The sequence below is a fragment of the Lissotriton vulgaris genome, chromosome 6 (genome assembly GCF_964263255.1).
Source record: "Lissotriton vulgaris chromosome 6, aLisVul1.2, whole genome shotgun sequence".
NCBI lineage: Eukaryota > Metazoa > Chordata > Amphibia > Caudata > Salamandridae > Lissotriton > Lissotriton vulgaris.
In genome coordinates this window covers 1,613,007-1,629,006 of record NC_141694.1, presented here as the reverse complement: position 1 = coordinate 1,629,006, position 16,000 = coordinate 1,613,007, and positions in this window count along the sequence as shown.

Below are 16,000 nucleotides of genomic sequence, written 5' to 3'. Positions count from 1 at the left end.
AGCTGTCCCACAAAGGCTCTAGCTGATGGCGGTGTCGGCAACTTGATCGGAGCAATTAGTCCTCCTCTGGGTGGGACCAGGAAGGGGGCGGTTACACCCCCTTTCCTTTGTCCAGCTCCTCACCAGGCCTGGGTCTGGCAAGCCCCAGGACCGGTTTGGACTGGCTTATGCATGGGGACACCTTGTGTGCCCCGGGCATGTCTGATTCTATTCAGCCCTGTCCTACCCAATACACAAAATCCTGTCCGGGGTTAAGGCTATGTACATGTCGTGTCCCTCTAGAAGGGTGGAATGCTATCCCCGTCGACAGAACTGTCGAGGGGATTGTATTCAAAATCGTATGACACCTTACTCGACATGTTTTGTTAAAGCCAAACCAAAGTTAGCATATAACCGTGAGGATTATAATGCACTTAAGAGTATATGGTATGGCAATATCCCGGAACAGCTAAGGGAGTTGTTCCCGACAGCTGCAGATAGGCTCAGCTCATGCTAGAGCACCATCTCACATGAAACCATGCACTCTGCCCCCAGGATTGCAGGGGCCTTCCATAGGAATGGCTTATAGGTTAACGTGTGTCCAGTTAAGGTTAGATATAGGGATACTATATCTAAGTAAGAGGTGATTACACCAACTTACCCCAGCTGATTGGTCAGCCAGTTGTGGCACGATGCAAAAGGACCCCACGCAGATCGTGGAAATGCTGGGGGGCTGATCTTTGGTGCAAGGGCTGCTCGGTTGTGGGGCTTCTCAATCCCCAAAGCACAGCGTCAAGGGTGCCTCGGGTGCTGCGCAGTCAGCTTTTTGGGGGTCTTCCGAGATGTCCGGTCCCACGTCTCTTGATGCCTCCACGGGTCCTGTCTTTGCAAGGACTGTGGATCGGGCGGTGAGAAGTCTGGGAGTCTGGGTCTCGTCAGGCTCTGGGCTCAGGCTCCGGCAGGAAGCGGCGGCAAAGCAGACGTCGAGTTGCTGGATGGTGCCTGTTTTCACAGGGTGGCCACTCATAGGCCACAAGGGAGATGCTCTTCAGTCTTCTGTGCAGCAGAATGTCGAAGTCCGGCGTCTTCTTAGTTTTAAGTTGATTTTAGGATGATCTGAGGTGCTATGGCACTGCTCCCACTCTTATTCCCAATCTGAGGGGTGGATCACCTGCTAGGTCCCTCCTCTGGGTGGGACCAGGAAGGAGGGGCGGTTACACCCCCTTTCCTTTCTCCAGCTCCTCACCAGGCCTGGGTCTGGAGAGTCCCAGGACCGGTTTGGACTGGCTTATGCATGGGGACACCTTGTGTGCCCCGGGCATGTCTGATTCTATTCAGCCCTGTCCTACCCAATACACACAATCCTGTCTGGGGTGGTGCTCGCACCTCCCAAGGCAGGAAACCCTTTGTCTAAGCCTCCCTCGCTGGAAGGACTCCCAGCAGCAGGAGGTCAGACTTGTGTCTGTGGTGGCAGCATCCATTTTGTGATGCTGAGGCTCTGGTTAACTTTAACCGCGGTTAAGGCTATGTACATGTCGTGTCCCTCTAGAAGGGTGGAATGCTATCCCCGTCGACAGAACTGTCGAGGGGATAGTATTCCAAATCGTATGACACCTTACTCGACATGTTTTGATAAAGTCAAACCAAAGTTAGCATACAGCTCTGCTGTAATGTTACCTATCGCACCTGTAGTAACATTAATACTGGTCTCAACCACTCGAACCAGTTGCCTAATATGTCTGCTGTTAATCATCGGACTCCAAAAGGGAAGGAATCCTTTAAGGAAGTCTCCTCCCTCTTGCTCTGCCGTGTCTTTGGCATCAACTACACCTCTGCTATGTCTAACTTTGTGATGGTCTGACGGAGCCGTATATGTAGGGGGAAGGAGAAAAGCTATGTAGCAAGTTCCAGAGAAATTAGAAGGAAGCCAAGTATAAGCTCGGTCATTTCAGACAAAATACGTTCCGTGTGACGGGACCAACGGAGGAAAATCAAGGGATGAAAAGAAGTATGTATATGCACATTTCTGCTGTATGTCAGCTTTCTTGTTATTCATTTGGAGACAAAAATTACCTTGATGAGGCACAGTCCAAACTGGGGAAGACTCACCCTTCTTAGTTTTGTCCCCAAGAATAGTGACATAGTGGGTAACATTCCATCCATCGTAAGCTCTCTTCTCATCTAATGGAATCTCACTCTTCTCTAGGATTTTAGCCATTATTACTATGCCTTTTATCAGAGAGCTATGACTAAAATCTAGTCCAATCCCATAAGTTCTTACAGGGCTTCTAAGTCTGTTGTGGTATGCGGCTGAGAACATTGTCAGATAAGACCAAACTGAAACTTCCTATGAAAAAGGAAGAACCAGATATGGCATTCCCTTTTGCGCATTATGTGGCATAAGACCGCACACCCAACAGTCAGTCATGGTAATAGCCAACTGATGTTGGTGCAACAGTTGAATGAACGTATTGTTCATATACTCGGCTCTCCTAATCTGCTCATGAGGGGGTAGACTATGCATTTTATGTGAAAAGACAGAAAGACGAGAAGGCAAAGAAGATGTAGAATTAGCAACATTTCTGGTTTGCAAAATATGAACAATCCATCCTGTGCAAGCTAATAAAATACGTAAAAACATCAAAACACACAAAGTTACGCCAAAGCGGCTACGCAGTAATTTACAGTACTTGGTTCGCATTTCCTGCTTCCTGTTTTCCCTATCTATGGTTGTTGCGCCATCCATCTTTGTCTAAAAAGAATTGTCGCTCACGGCACTCTTCCTTAATCACTCACCTACTTATTTCTGTAAATCCTGAGGCATCAGCCACTTACTAAAATGTCAAAAGCCAGGTTACAGTCTGAGACTCCTACCGTGACCCTGCGACGGAGACAGATGGCACATCTAAAACAAAAAAATGATATCAACAAGGAAGCAAAAAATACGGAGAGTTCAAAAAGAAATGTCTTTAAATAGGAGAATGTTCACAAAAAAATTCAGTTCCTTTTATTAATTCTGGGTCTTGAATCATAACGTGTTTTGCTCAGCACAGTCTGGTCCTGAAATAGAGCTTTTGGATTTGTAGTATCTATCCAACAATGCATAGGCACAGCAGCTTGAAGAATGTCATCATCCGCTTTTTCTGACTGAGTGCAATAGATTTGAGCGTCACTGAAGGGAACGAAGCGAGGGATAGATGCAATGTCCGATTCTCTCACACCACTACGAATCCACTGGTCAAAGGGCAACGGCAGTGGCACTCTTTTACAGTGCACGCCGTGGACCCAATTTTGTTTTCCCACCACCTTGACAGCTGTGCGGGTGACGAGCAAAACTTGCGTAGGCGTAGACCAGCGAGGCTCCAGATTCTTCGTCCGTTGAAAATTCTTCACACAGACCCAGTCTCCAGGTCGAATCGTATGACCTGGGTCTGTGGAGGCCTCCGGCAAAACACTTTGCACCTGTTGACGAATAACACTCAATTTAGTAGTCAAATCGTGCAGGTAGTCAATCACCAAAGGATATGGTATGTCGGAATATCTTTTGGGACGAGGGACACCCCAAACATTTGCCGGGCGTCCGAATACCACTTCATAGGGGCTAAGTCCCATACGAGAGTGTACAGTAGTTCTGGTTGACAAAAGAGCTAGGGGCAAAGCATCAGGCCAAGCAAGACCAGTGCTAGCTTGAATCCTAGCCAATTTCAGTTTGAGTGTGCTATTGTAACACTCAACCAAACCTGCTGATTGTGGATGGTTTGCCTCATGGTATTTTTGCCGTATACCAAGACCAGAATGAGCTTTCTGCATAATCTAGCCCTCAAATTCACTTCCATTGTCACTCCAGACAATGCGCGGCAAACCAAATCTATGGAAGAATTCCTTTATTAGCACATTAGCAGTCGACAAAGCAGTATTATCTTTCAAGGGGTAGGCCTCTATCCACCGGGAAAAGGCACATACCACCACCAGAACATACTTGAGGTTGTTGCAGCGATCCATATGAATGTAATCAACCTGCAATACCTCAAAAGGATATGACGGAGGAGCAAAATGACCTGCTGGAGTTGGGGTACCCTTTCCTGGATGCATTAGACAAACAATGCAATGTTTAACCACATTTTCTGCACATTTCGGAATCCCTTCATTCTGCCATACTGGGGCAAAAAGCTTACATATGCCCTTCGCACTAATATGAGCTGGACCATGAGCCATAGTCACGACCGGTAACACATAAGCGTCTGTTAATAACCATCGCTGATGTTCCGACAATTCTGTCCAGCAGCCCATCTGGTCTAACATTCCCGTACTTTCTTTCCACGTACTCAATTCCTTTTCAGTAGCCTCTCCCTGAATCGTTTTCACACTCTCAATCGTGTCTTCACACATTCCAATTTCCCTAACCCAATTTGCAGGGCCTGCCACATACATTCGGCTAGCGGTGTTTCTAGCTGTTGCTTTCGCTACCTCATCTGCAAATGCATTTCCACGACCCACATCATCTGTAACTTTCTTATGTGCACTACACTTTATGATCGCTATTTGTGTCGGTAAGGTAAGTGACTCGAGAAGATCCGTCACTAACTGGCCATGTTGAATCTTTGTTCCATGGGAAGTGAAAAATCCTTTGTCCCTCCACAACTTGCAAAAACTATGTGCAACGCCAAAGGCGTACTGGCTATCCGTGTACACATTCACTCTCTTTCCCTTTGACAACACACACGCTCTAGTCAAGGCTATTAATTCAGCTGCTTGGGCTGAATTATGTTTAATACGTGCCGTCTCAACAATAGTGCATAAAGTAGTGACAGCATAGGCAGAAGTGGTTTCTCCAATCGGAAGCTTAAAACAAGAACCGTCCACCCAAAGGATCCCATCCGGGTCCTTGAGCGGAGTGTCCTTTAAATCAATCCTACCCTTCATTTCTTCTTGCGTTCAGAGAAAACAGTCATGTTTCTCCTGATCATCTTTCTCATCTGGGAGTGGCAACAACGTAGCTGGATTTAACGTGTTACATCTTTAAATGTGTACATGACTCGCTAGAAGTGTCAGCTCGTAACCAGACAAACCAGCACTCGTGAGATGCTGCATCTTAGTTCTGTTCAGCAAGGTGTCCACTGTATGTGGAACCATAACAATGAGTGTGTTATCCAATACTAATCCAGCAGACTGTCTAATAGAGATTGTGGCAGCTGCTGTAGCTCTGAGACAACTGGGCAAAGCTTTAGCTATTGGGTCTAATGTAGCGGAGAAATAGACGCACAGCCTTTGCTTATCTCCGAATTGCTGTGCCAAGACTGACAATGCGCAACCTTCTCTCTCGTGAACGTACAGTGTAAAGGACTTGCTATAATCTGGGATACCCAACACCGGAGCAGAACACAAGGCAGTACATAAATCAACAAAACTTTGCTGACATTCATCCGTCCAAGGGAGCGGATGGGGCGTATCTTTCAATGTTAGTGCCAGCAATGGTTTCGCCAGGAGTGAAAAATTAGGAATCCATTGTCTACAATAAGAAGTGATACCCAAAAAGGCACGCACTTCTCTCTGTGTGGTAGGTACAGACATCCGTGAAATAGCATGAATGCTTTCTGGGGTCAATCGCCTTCCCTCCTTCGACAAGAGATGATCTAAATCGGTCACTTCTTGGCGGGCATATTGCAGCTTAGAGGGTGACACCTTATGATTCAAAGCAGACAAATGATGCAACAAAGCAACAGTCGCACTCTTACACACATCTTCCATATCTGCAGCCACCAGTAAGTCATCCACATACTGAATAAGCGTAGCACCTGGAGGTAAAGAAAAAGCATCAAGCTCGGATTTAAGAGCTTTACTGTAAATAGAAGGACTTTCAAAATAGCCTTGAGGAGCTCTCTTAAAGCGGAAACTTCGGCCACCTAAAGAGAAACCAAAGATGTCCCTACTTTCCTCAGCTATAGGAATGCTAAAGAAAGCATTCTTTAGATCTATCACTGAAAACCAAGCTGCCGAAGCAGGGATCATCGTTAACAAGGCTGTAATATCCGGAACAACAGGGAACTGTGGTACCACTATTTTATTGACCTCCCTCAGGTCAATAACAAAACGATAGACAGGAGGCTGTGAGGGATCTGTTCTTTTAAGGATTGGAAGAACAGGACTATTAAAAACAATGCCTCTCGTTTCTTCGACCACACCTTTCCGAATAAAGTCATCAACAATAGCCAACAGTGCTTTTTCTCCATCACTTGAGATACGATATTGGGGAATATGTGGCATCCTAATATTCTCTCTAACTGTAACAACATACGGCGGGATCGCAAGACGACCCACGTCATTCGGACCCGTGGCCCAAAGACTTTACGGGAGAGAAAGCAACTCAGGTGGAAACTGATCTCGAGACAAACACATGAGGGAGATCAATTTCTTTCCCAATGTAAGATGCACACCAGAAGGGGAACAATACAATGTTGCATGCAATCTTTTTAAGAAATCCAAACCCAGCAAATTCTCCCCACAACCAGTTGTCAAGATAAGGGAAGTTTTAAAATCATAAGGGCCTATCAAGACAGGCAAAGGGCAAGAAACTGGATTACAGACTGGGGCGCCAGAAAATCCCACAGATGTATTCATAAAGCCAGACAAAGGTGCCCCAGGGAGTTTAGAATGCATAATAGAACTTCTCTTTGCACCAGTATCCAAAAGAAACGGCTCTAAAACGCCCATAGTATTGACAGTAACATATGGCCCATTTTGATCTACTGGAATCGACACAACTCCCTCACTTTGTCCATGGCTGTCCTATTCAATCTGAAAATCGTCGACTCAGATTGAAAATCAACATGATAATCATCATTGTAATATTGTGTGGACGGAACTGCCTGTTGATCAAAATAATTCGAAGTAGATGAAGGAAAAGATCGTTGCTCCTGGGAGGACGCACCTCGTCCTCTACCTCTAGATCCTGCCTGAAAATTACCACGACCTTGAGGAGCAGACATCCCATTATTACGCTGTAATAGAACCGGAAAATTATTCTTGAAATGCCCTTCTTCCCTACAATATGCACATTGATTAGGGCCTAACGAAGGTTGCGACGCGTAATACTCGGGCTTTTGTAACAATCTCTGAAACTGTGGGGGCTGTTGGAACTGGGAAGACTGCTGATTCTGATTCGAACGAGGTGGATACGCCTGCTGCAAGAGAACCTTTGTTTTCAGATCTCTATTTTTCTTCTCCTGTTTCTCTTTTTCCTCCTTATCTCTGTTCTCATAATACTGTGCAGTAGCCAATATTTTAGCAGGGGAAGAGACAGCCCATGCACTTTCACAACTCTTGAATTTATTCGATAACTCGGGAAGCAAATTGTATACAAACTTATCCACAAATAATAGCTGACCACCTCCTACACTCAAATCCTGACCACTGTGGTCTACAAACGTCTCTTCAAAACGAGTGAAGAAATCCGAGACACTTTCGTCTTTCTTTTGCTTGCAGGCGGCCAGCTTATCCCAATTTACTCGCACTGTAGGCATCATTGTCTTCATTAATTCAATTATTCTACCTGGAAGAGCCGTAATCAAATCCTCAGGCTTCGCACCGCCTACCTGATTCGCATCTGCGGCTCTAATAGCAGCCCAATCGCCACCTAATTCAGCCAAGTGATTTTCCTTGTGAATCCGTGCCCATATACCTTGGGGAACCACATTTCCGAATAGCATATCAATGTCAGCCAAATTCATAATGCAAGCGTCGACTGTTTGGGACAATTCTTTACAGTATCCAGCAGTATTCTTACGAGGGTCCGGAAGAAGGTTCTTAAGCGCTAAAACTTCAGACCTCTTCCAAGGTTCATGGACCCATATACGCTGGAAATGAGCGGGGACAGGAGGTGGACCATTTACCGCTTCTCTCCAAACGGGAGGAACTTCACGCATCGGATAATTCTTACTACCTTGTTTGTTGGCGGTGTTAACCTCAGAAACAGACAAGGACAAGAACATAGTGCGGAAAGCAATGAGTTTATTCACTGCCTCTTCAACCCTGTTTCCTACAATAACGCCTTTATTGAAGTCAGCCTGTAACTTCAGCAATTCCAAGGGAACTGTATCTGACTCCATATCATCCCAACCTTTAATACGAGTTTGGCACATAACATTAAAAACATATCTCTGCGTAGGTTCTGACCACGGATAGAAGTTACTCATAATATCTGCAGTACTGTATTCTAATCCCTGCTCAATCCATCTACGAGCGAGAGAACCCAAAACCACTTTCTCGTCCGTAAGAGGAAGCTGACAACGAGATTGTCGTCTAGAAAAAGCTGGAGACAGATTGAAAGACCCGATGAGAGGAGAAAGGAAACTTGAAACAGCATCTGCTATCCTCCTCTGTGAAGTAGGAGAATCCTTCAAAAGAATAGGAGGCATAACAGATGTAGAAGGCAACAGAGACTGAAACATAGCAGACTGAAGAGTAGGAGCAGGAGAAGACGGAGGCTGAATCACAGACTGCAAGGATGGAGCAGAAGCAGGAAAAGAAGTATTGACAGGCTGAGCCTGTTGCTGAACAATTGGCAACTGAGCGCCCACTTGCTGAGTGACAGGAGGGGGTAACGGAGGGGGTAACGGAGGTGCAGTAGCATTTTGCACATTGGGCGGAGGGGAACTCAGCAAGCAAGTCATTAGGGCATCTTCTTCTAATTCCTTATTTTTAAGGTCAGCGGTCTAGTGGCTGCAGTATTCCGGGTATTTCTTGGTTCCTGCTCTCCCCCGCGCTCAGACAACTACTACAGACCTCAGCGGTGGCAGGCTATTTGCGCGCTCCTACGCTACGCTGATCTCATTTCATTTTAAATTGCTCAGCCCAGCTGACCGATAGCTGTGTTGTGCACTTGGTATACTTTTTAAAGTCTTCATTGCTGATTAAAGCCCTGCGCGCTTGCGTGTGCAACAATGTATGTCATTTTTAAAACGTCTTCATGCTGATTGTGAGCATTGCGCCTGCACTATCACTCGGTATCTTGGGAACCTACCTCCATCTTTCTCGCTCTTGACCCTGGTCCGCCCCGGCTGTGTGCCGTTTGAGCGGAGGGTCAGCCCACGAGCGACACTTCCTGCCTGGTCCTGCTCCACTTCCGCCCTGCCTCTCCACCGTGCAGGTCAGCGGTCTAGTGGCTCACGATAACCAGCTATATATGGCAACCTGGAGCAAGCGCAGCGGACGAGCGCAGCGGACGAGCGCAGCGGGAGCGCCGACTTCGCGCCGAAGTCGCGCACAAGTCAAGCCCGTCTGCGCCCGTCCGCGGCCGGCCGGGGCTAGGGGCACGTCACTCTGCCCCACATATCACCTATTCCCCGGCAGATCTTTTTAGTCTCCAGGGCCCTTGGCTTTTAACTGCTGCCATTCTTTCCATTATTTCCTCTTTTGGCTTGTCCCCCTCTCGCGTTCCCCCCCCCCTCAGTACATTCCCACCAACCCCCTGAGGGGTACTGTCAATCCTGCACCCAGCAAAACTCTTACAGCTTGTTATCTCAATACCCGGTCCGCCGTAGCTCATTCGCATGAGCTATCGGTGCTGTTGGACCTCCATGCCCCAGACATGCTGTTTCTCACAGAAACTTGGTTTCGCGATGACTCCCTCCCCGCCCTTCTGGCCACCTTACCAGCTTCATACTACGCCCTACGCTCAGATCGCCTTAACGGCAGGGCTGGGGGAGGTGTAGCGCTCATTGCCCGGGCGGACCTACCTTTTCAAATTCTCTCTTTGCCGGATATTGCCACGACCGAGTATCTGGCCATTCGTACCACTTCCATTTCCCCTCCCCTCACTTGTTTACTCATTTACCGTCCTCCCCAATCGCCCTCATTATTTCTCCCTACCTTCCTGGAAGTATTGGCCACGATTGCGATTAATAATACTTCCATTCTGCTCTTGGGTGACTTCAATTTTTGGCCGTCCGACCCTGCAGAGTGCTCTTCCTCTAAGGAATTTACAGATACCGTCCGATCTTTTAATTTTATACCCCACATTCACTCCCCTACCCACGCTAAAGGACACGTCCTAGACCAACTCTGGTCCCTCAACTGCCCTGTAAAATCTGTTTGCATCTCACCTTGCACCTGGTCGGACCATCATTTGATCTCTTTTGCCCTCCCCATATATCCCCCGGTTAAACCCTCACTTCCAAAAAACGTTTGGGTCCGGGCCTGGGGACGAGTAGACCCAGGTAACCTCTCTGACCTACTCACTGCCTCCTACCCTTCATTACAGGGGTTATCTACTCTCTCCCAAGCCGAGTCCATCAACCAGTGGCTCATTTCTGGCTGCGACTCTATTGCCCCACTCAAGCGGGTTACGTCCAAGCGGGAGAAGGATGCCAATCTGTGGTTTAACGAGAACCTTAAGACTACTAAACTAGCTGTACGCAGAGCCGAACGTGCCGGGAGGAGAAATTACTGCCCCTTATTAAGACTGGAGTTTATTAACATCTTGTCCCAGTATAAGCAGGACATCCTGGGGGCAAAAACAGCGTATTTCTCCTCCAAAATCCTCACCGCAGAGAACCAATCGAAAGTAATCTTCTCGATTGTGCACAATCTGGCATTCTCTGATAGAACAACATTGAAACCCACCCCCTCACCAGAACTCTGTCTCTCCCTCAACAATTTCTTTATCCAAAAAATCTCCACCATTAAGGCTAACATCCCCCCCCCTTCTCCTACGTTTGTGGACCCTCAGTGTCCCCCTCCTAAGGGACAACTTGATGTTCTTCCCCCCCTGACTAAGGAAAGCCTTACCTCGATAATTCCCTTAGTCAAATCTGGATCCCCCCTTGACCCCTGTCCCTCCCACATTCTCCGTCACATCTTCTCTTCATGTTCCGATCCCCCTCTTCACCTCCTCAACAGCTCACTCTCTCAGGGTGTGGTGCCCAACCCACTGAAAACAGCAATCATTGTCCCCATCCTTAAGAAACCTAGCGCGGACCCCTCTGTCCCGGCCAACTACCGTCCCATCTCCCTCTTGCCATTCTTAGCAAAGGTGCTCGAGCGCCACGTCACCCGCACTTTGAGCACCTTTGTGGAGATGCATGGGGTCTTAGCCCCCCGAAAAGCCGGTTTCCGCCCCGCACACTCTACGGAGTCCGTGGTACTCTCAGTCCTTGATAACCTCAGGGAGGGAATGGATACCAACAAGACCCAGGCCCTGGTCCTTCTTGATCTCTCAGCCGCCTTTGACACGGTCGATCATACCATCTTACTTTCCCGTGTCAGGGCGGCGGGGATCGGAGGTACTGCTTTGGTCTGGTTATCCTCCTTCCTGAGGGACCGCACCCAGGCTGTTCGCCTGGGTGACTTTACTGCGGATTTCCGGAAAGTTCAGTGCGGGGTCCCCCAGGGTTCTTCTCTTTCTCCTCTTCTGTTCAATCTTTACATTGCCCCACTTATTTTTTCTTTACAGCAGATGGAGGTCGCTGTATATAACTATGCTGACGACCTCCAACTTGTTTTTGACCTGTCCTCTTCCCCGTCTTCTATCTCTAATTTCCAATCCACTATGACCCACATCCGAGACTGGATGAACCACAACCATTTAAAACTCAACCCAGATAAGACCGAGCTGGTTTTGACGGGTGGTTCATCCAGTCCTTGGTCTTCTTTGTTCTGGCCCCCCTCCCTTGGTTCCCCTCCTGTCCCCTCTTCCTCAGTAAAAACTTTAGGTATCAAGCTCAATTCTCAACTCACCCTTCACTCCCAGGTTAGCTCTGTGGTGTCCTATTCCTTTCTTTCACTGCGTACTATACGCAAGGTGTCCCGCTTTTTTTCTTTTCACGCCTTGAAACTGATCACCCTGGCGATGGTCTTCTCCCGCCTGGATTACGGCAACGCCCTATATGCCAGTATACCTGCATATAGCCTTAGGCGTTTGCAACTGATTCAGAACCAGGCGGCGCGCCTGGTGTTCAATTTACCAAAATCTCACCATGTCACCCCCTTCTTAAATCTTTACATTGGCTCCCCGTTCGTGAACGTGTCCAGTTCAAGCTGGCCTCTATCACCTTCCAAGCGAGACTGGGCACGGCACCGGCCTTTATTTCTTCCGAGATCACTCCCTACGTCCCCACCAGAGACCTCCGCTCATCCACCCAGGCCCTTCTTACTGTCCCACGATTTCGGAGGAAGAAATGGGGCGGTTCAAAATTTGCGACCTTGGCCCCACTCCTCTGGAACTCCCTGCCTCCTGAGCTCAGATCCTTGATTCTTTATCCCCAGTTCAGAAAACAACTCAAGACTCATTTATTTTCCAAGGCTTTCAATTAACTGTCCTCCCTCAGCCTGAACTGCTTTATTTTATATCTGCCATTCTACCTTGTTTTCTGTAAGTTGTAGCACCATGAAGCCGCTGGCGAACGTGCGCTTTATAAATAATTTTAAATTCAAAATTCAAATTTTATCTGAAGAGGAAGTAGGCAACATTGGATAGCATCTCTCTATCGCCATACGATGTTGTCTCTCTGACACCTCCTTCGCACCATCTTCTTCATTATCTTTAAGCTGTTGGGCAGCCTGTAAAATCGACATATCTTGTGCTTTCTTATCCTTTTTCGCTTGTTTAATTTCTTTCTGTTTGGCTTCTTTACGCCAAAGGCTAAAGGAGTCAAACATAGCCGGCCGGGCTTTTCTTTTGAACACAATCGCTCCTAGATTATCTAGTATAGTGGGGTCAAAGCTACCTTTCTGGGGCCATCTTAAAACTCCACTATTTTTCGTATATCGGACCCATGTCTCGGTAAGGGTAATGGGACCAATACCATGTTTCGAATAGAGCTCATAAGTGGGAGTTCCAACTGGAGGGATCGGGCACGATTCCTCTAACTGGGAATCCCTTGTACAACCTAAACAACAAAATCTCTTAAACTTACTCAGCCCAGGCATCGTTACTTCTCTAGACTGATCACAAACAACAAGGGTATAGAACAGTAAGACAGTACAATCGTACTTGGCTTCAGGGATTGCAATACCTGAATGTACCAAAAACAAAACAAAACAAAGGTCTGTGGGAGCGACCCACCAAATACTTAACTAAGAATCGTTCCACACCAGCGAAGGTCCGTCTATCGTCTCGCTCTACCAAACGTCATCAGAAGGGTCCAAGACAGTCAGGCCAGCAGTCGTCAGCAGCCGTCGGAGAGGAGTAGCCGCGCTGTCAAAGACCTTCGGTCCACTTCCGACATACAGGGGTCGATCAGGTGGTGCGCCTCCTCCGGAATTTTCTTGCGGGGCTCCTCACGACCCTCGGGCTCAACCGCTACCGCTGAAGTCGCCCTACATTGGGCGCCAGTTGGAGAACCACAGCCTTAAGGCCCGGCGGTGCAGGGTACGGCTAAATCCCCGGAGTTCACCTGCCTTATCAAAACAGAGACACAGACTCTTCGCCTGGCGTAGAAGATGATATTTATTAGCTGCAGCTAGTACAGTGGTCTTAGAAGTCGTCAATGCAGCGAGGTTCAAAAGAGACTGCCACTTAACTCCGTGGCGCACAGGTTTATATACAGCACAACACAATGCAAAAAGGCAATATCACAAGAGCATGAGCTATAGGCAATCGTTAGAAACAATGTTTTAAGACTAAGGCAACTCAAATTCCCAGTCCTGTTTGTCACTCGACCTCTTAAGTAAATTACAAATGAATCCACATTATTCAGTTTACGAGCAAAGAAAACACACAGCTGTGTGTCGTAGGAGGACAGTCTTGAAACAGGAGAATACAGGAGACATGTAGCAAAGGACAGCAGATAAGATAACCTAAAGGAAGCAATGGTGTGAACCAACATGTAGTCCGGACGGGGATTAATCAGCTCAGACAGGAATTAGTGTACTCGACCAGACCCTGACACTCACTAGTAAACATTAGCAGAGAAGCCACCTGACACGCAAAGGCAGAAACAACAAAAACATTGCGTTCACCAAGCTGCCTGAGTGAGGGCAACACAAAATGGCGGCGATCACAAAATGGAGGCTGAGTACGAACGAATTCATAATTTTCAGAACCTCAGCGGTGGTCTGGGCTCTCCGTATTGCGGTGGAGATCAGCGTGCTCTCTACGCACCCGCGGCCCTGGAAAGCCGGTCGGACCCTTGAGCTATCCCGCAGGCCGGCCAGCCGGCCAGGGGCTTTGCGCGGGTCCGTTTGTCACCCTGAATGCAGCACCGCTCGTTCAGATCCTTGGCACTAGCTCGCTCCGCCGCCATCTTGCCGCCCTCGGCCTCAGGGATTGTTTAACCCACTTCTGGGCTACGCTGGGACCTCGTTGCAGCACTGCTTCGATCGGATATCAGCCTCCTCGGATTCCGACGTCAGTTGGTCGAATTCCGCCACTTTTCAGGGTCGTTTTCAGGATTATTTTCGAGATCGGGTACGGAGCGTTTAGCTCACGCCGCCTCACTCATCGGTGTCTAAGCCACGCCCATCCCGATTCATGCCCTTGTATAGGTACAATTCACATTGCCCTAATGTAGGCATGGACATTATTCTCTTATATTAGGCATAGCCCACTCAATCCAAATAAAGGCATGGCTACTTCTACCCATACAAAACGTCACAACGATTTCTTGGAAAATCGGCTTAAGCAGTCAGGGACCTCCCCTTGCCTGAATATTGATTTCTCCAAGAACTCATGTACTTTGCACAGAATGACTATTCCCTAGAGGTTCTTTCATGGCGTTATTACGCCCGACCTTACGTCAAACTATGGCATTCCTAGACACCTTCAAGGTATAAATACCTTCACTTGCTCTAGCAAGACACACGGTGGTGCAGAGCAGTTTGACTATCTACTTGCCCGACGCAGCTCGCTACAGCAAGTACCGAAGGAAGCCAACTCACCAGTAGGCGCACTGATCAGAGATTGCCTTTCTCCTGCAGAAAATCCAGCTCCAGTGTTTCCAAGCTCCCCTTGTGGGGTGTTGGGAAATTGAGACCCGAGACAGAGATACCATACCGCCTTCATTCTAACTAAGGTATGGGGCTGATAAGAACCTAAGAGAAATCTTGCATAGATTCTTGGCAAAGAAAACTAAACCTATGCTACACACTACTTGTGGAGAAGTGTGGCTCACCGGTTAGAGGCGGCAAGCCCAGAAGCAGAGGTCGGCCCGGGACCAGGGTTCAATTCCCGATGCAGCCGGGTACAGAACCAATGTCAGTGGGCTCGATAAATCTCGCCTCGGTGCCTCTCTAACCATGGGTCCCACGCTGCAACTCTGGGCAATAGCTTGCTTAATCTCCACAACGGTCCCCTGCCGGGGATGCCTGGTTTCACCTTGGGGATGCCCAATAGGGACCATCTCACAGGGAAAGCCAGGACGGGTTCCCTAGCGGTACACAGCGCCAAGAAACCCAAACGTTGGGTGCCATGTAGTGTAGTTCCTATATTCCAAATAGGCTCTGCGCATTGGAATAATATATCCTATAGATTAGACAAAGGACTAAGGTCGACTAGGTCTCTACACTACATGGCACCCAACGTTTGGTAAGGCACTAATTTAATGCTAGATACTAAAGTAACTCAGTCGTGCTTTTCTCAGAGACCCCTTTCTCCCTTAAAATACTCCAATAGATGTCTGGAATGGGTTAAAGGATAAAATATCCGCCATAACTGAGTAGGACAAAAATTCTATGTATTACTTATTGGTCTGTGAACTTTAAGTCAACAAAATGCCCAATAACGATACCGAGAACGGTGAAATTGCAGGCAAAAATGCCGCAGCAGGCTTTGACGTTACAGGTTTCTATGCTATAATCATCCCGGAACATTTAAGGAAACCATCACTATAAAACTCATAACAAATGGCCTAACATCAAGAGGTTGTAGGGTAATTTTTGTAAATGAGGCACACGAATATCGTCAAAAATAGGTATTCTATTCATGGATTATCTTCCCACAAGCAAATCCAGTAACACATGTGTTTCACTTCAACAAAGAAGAGGAACCTCCAATGGAATGCACTCCTTTAGAGGATATTGAAATTCC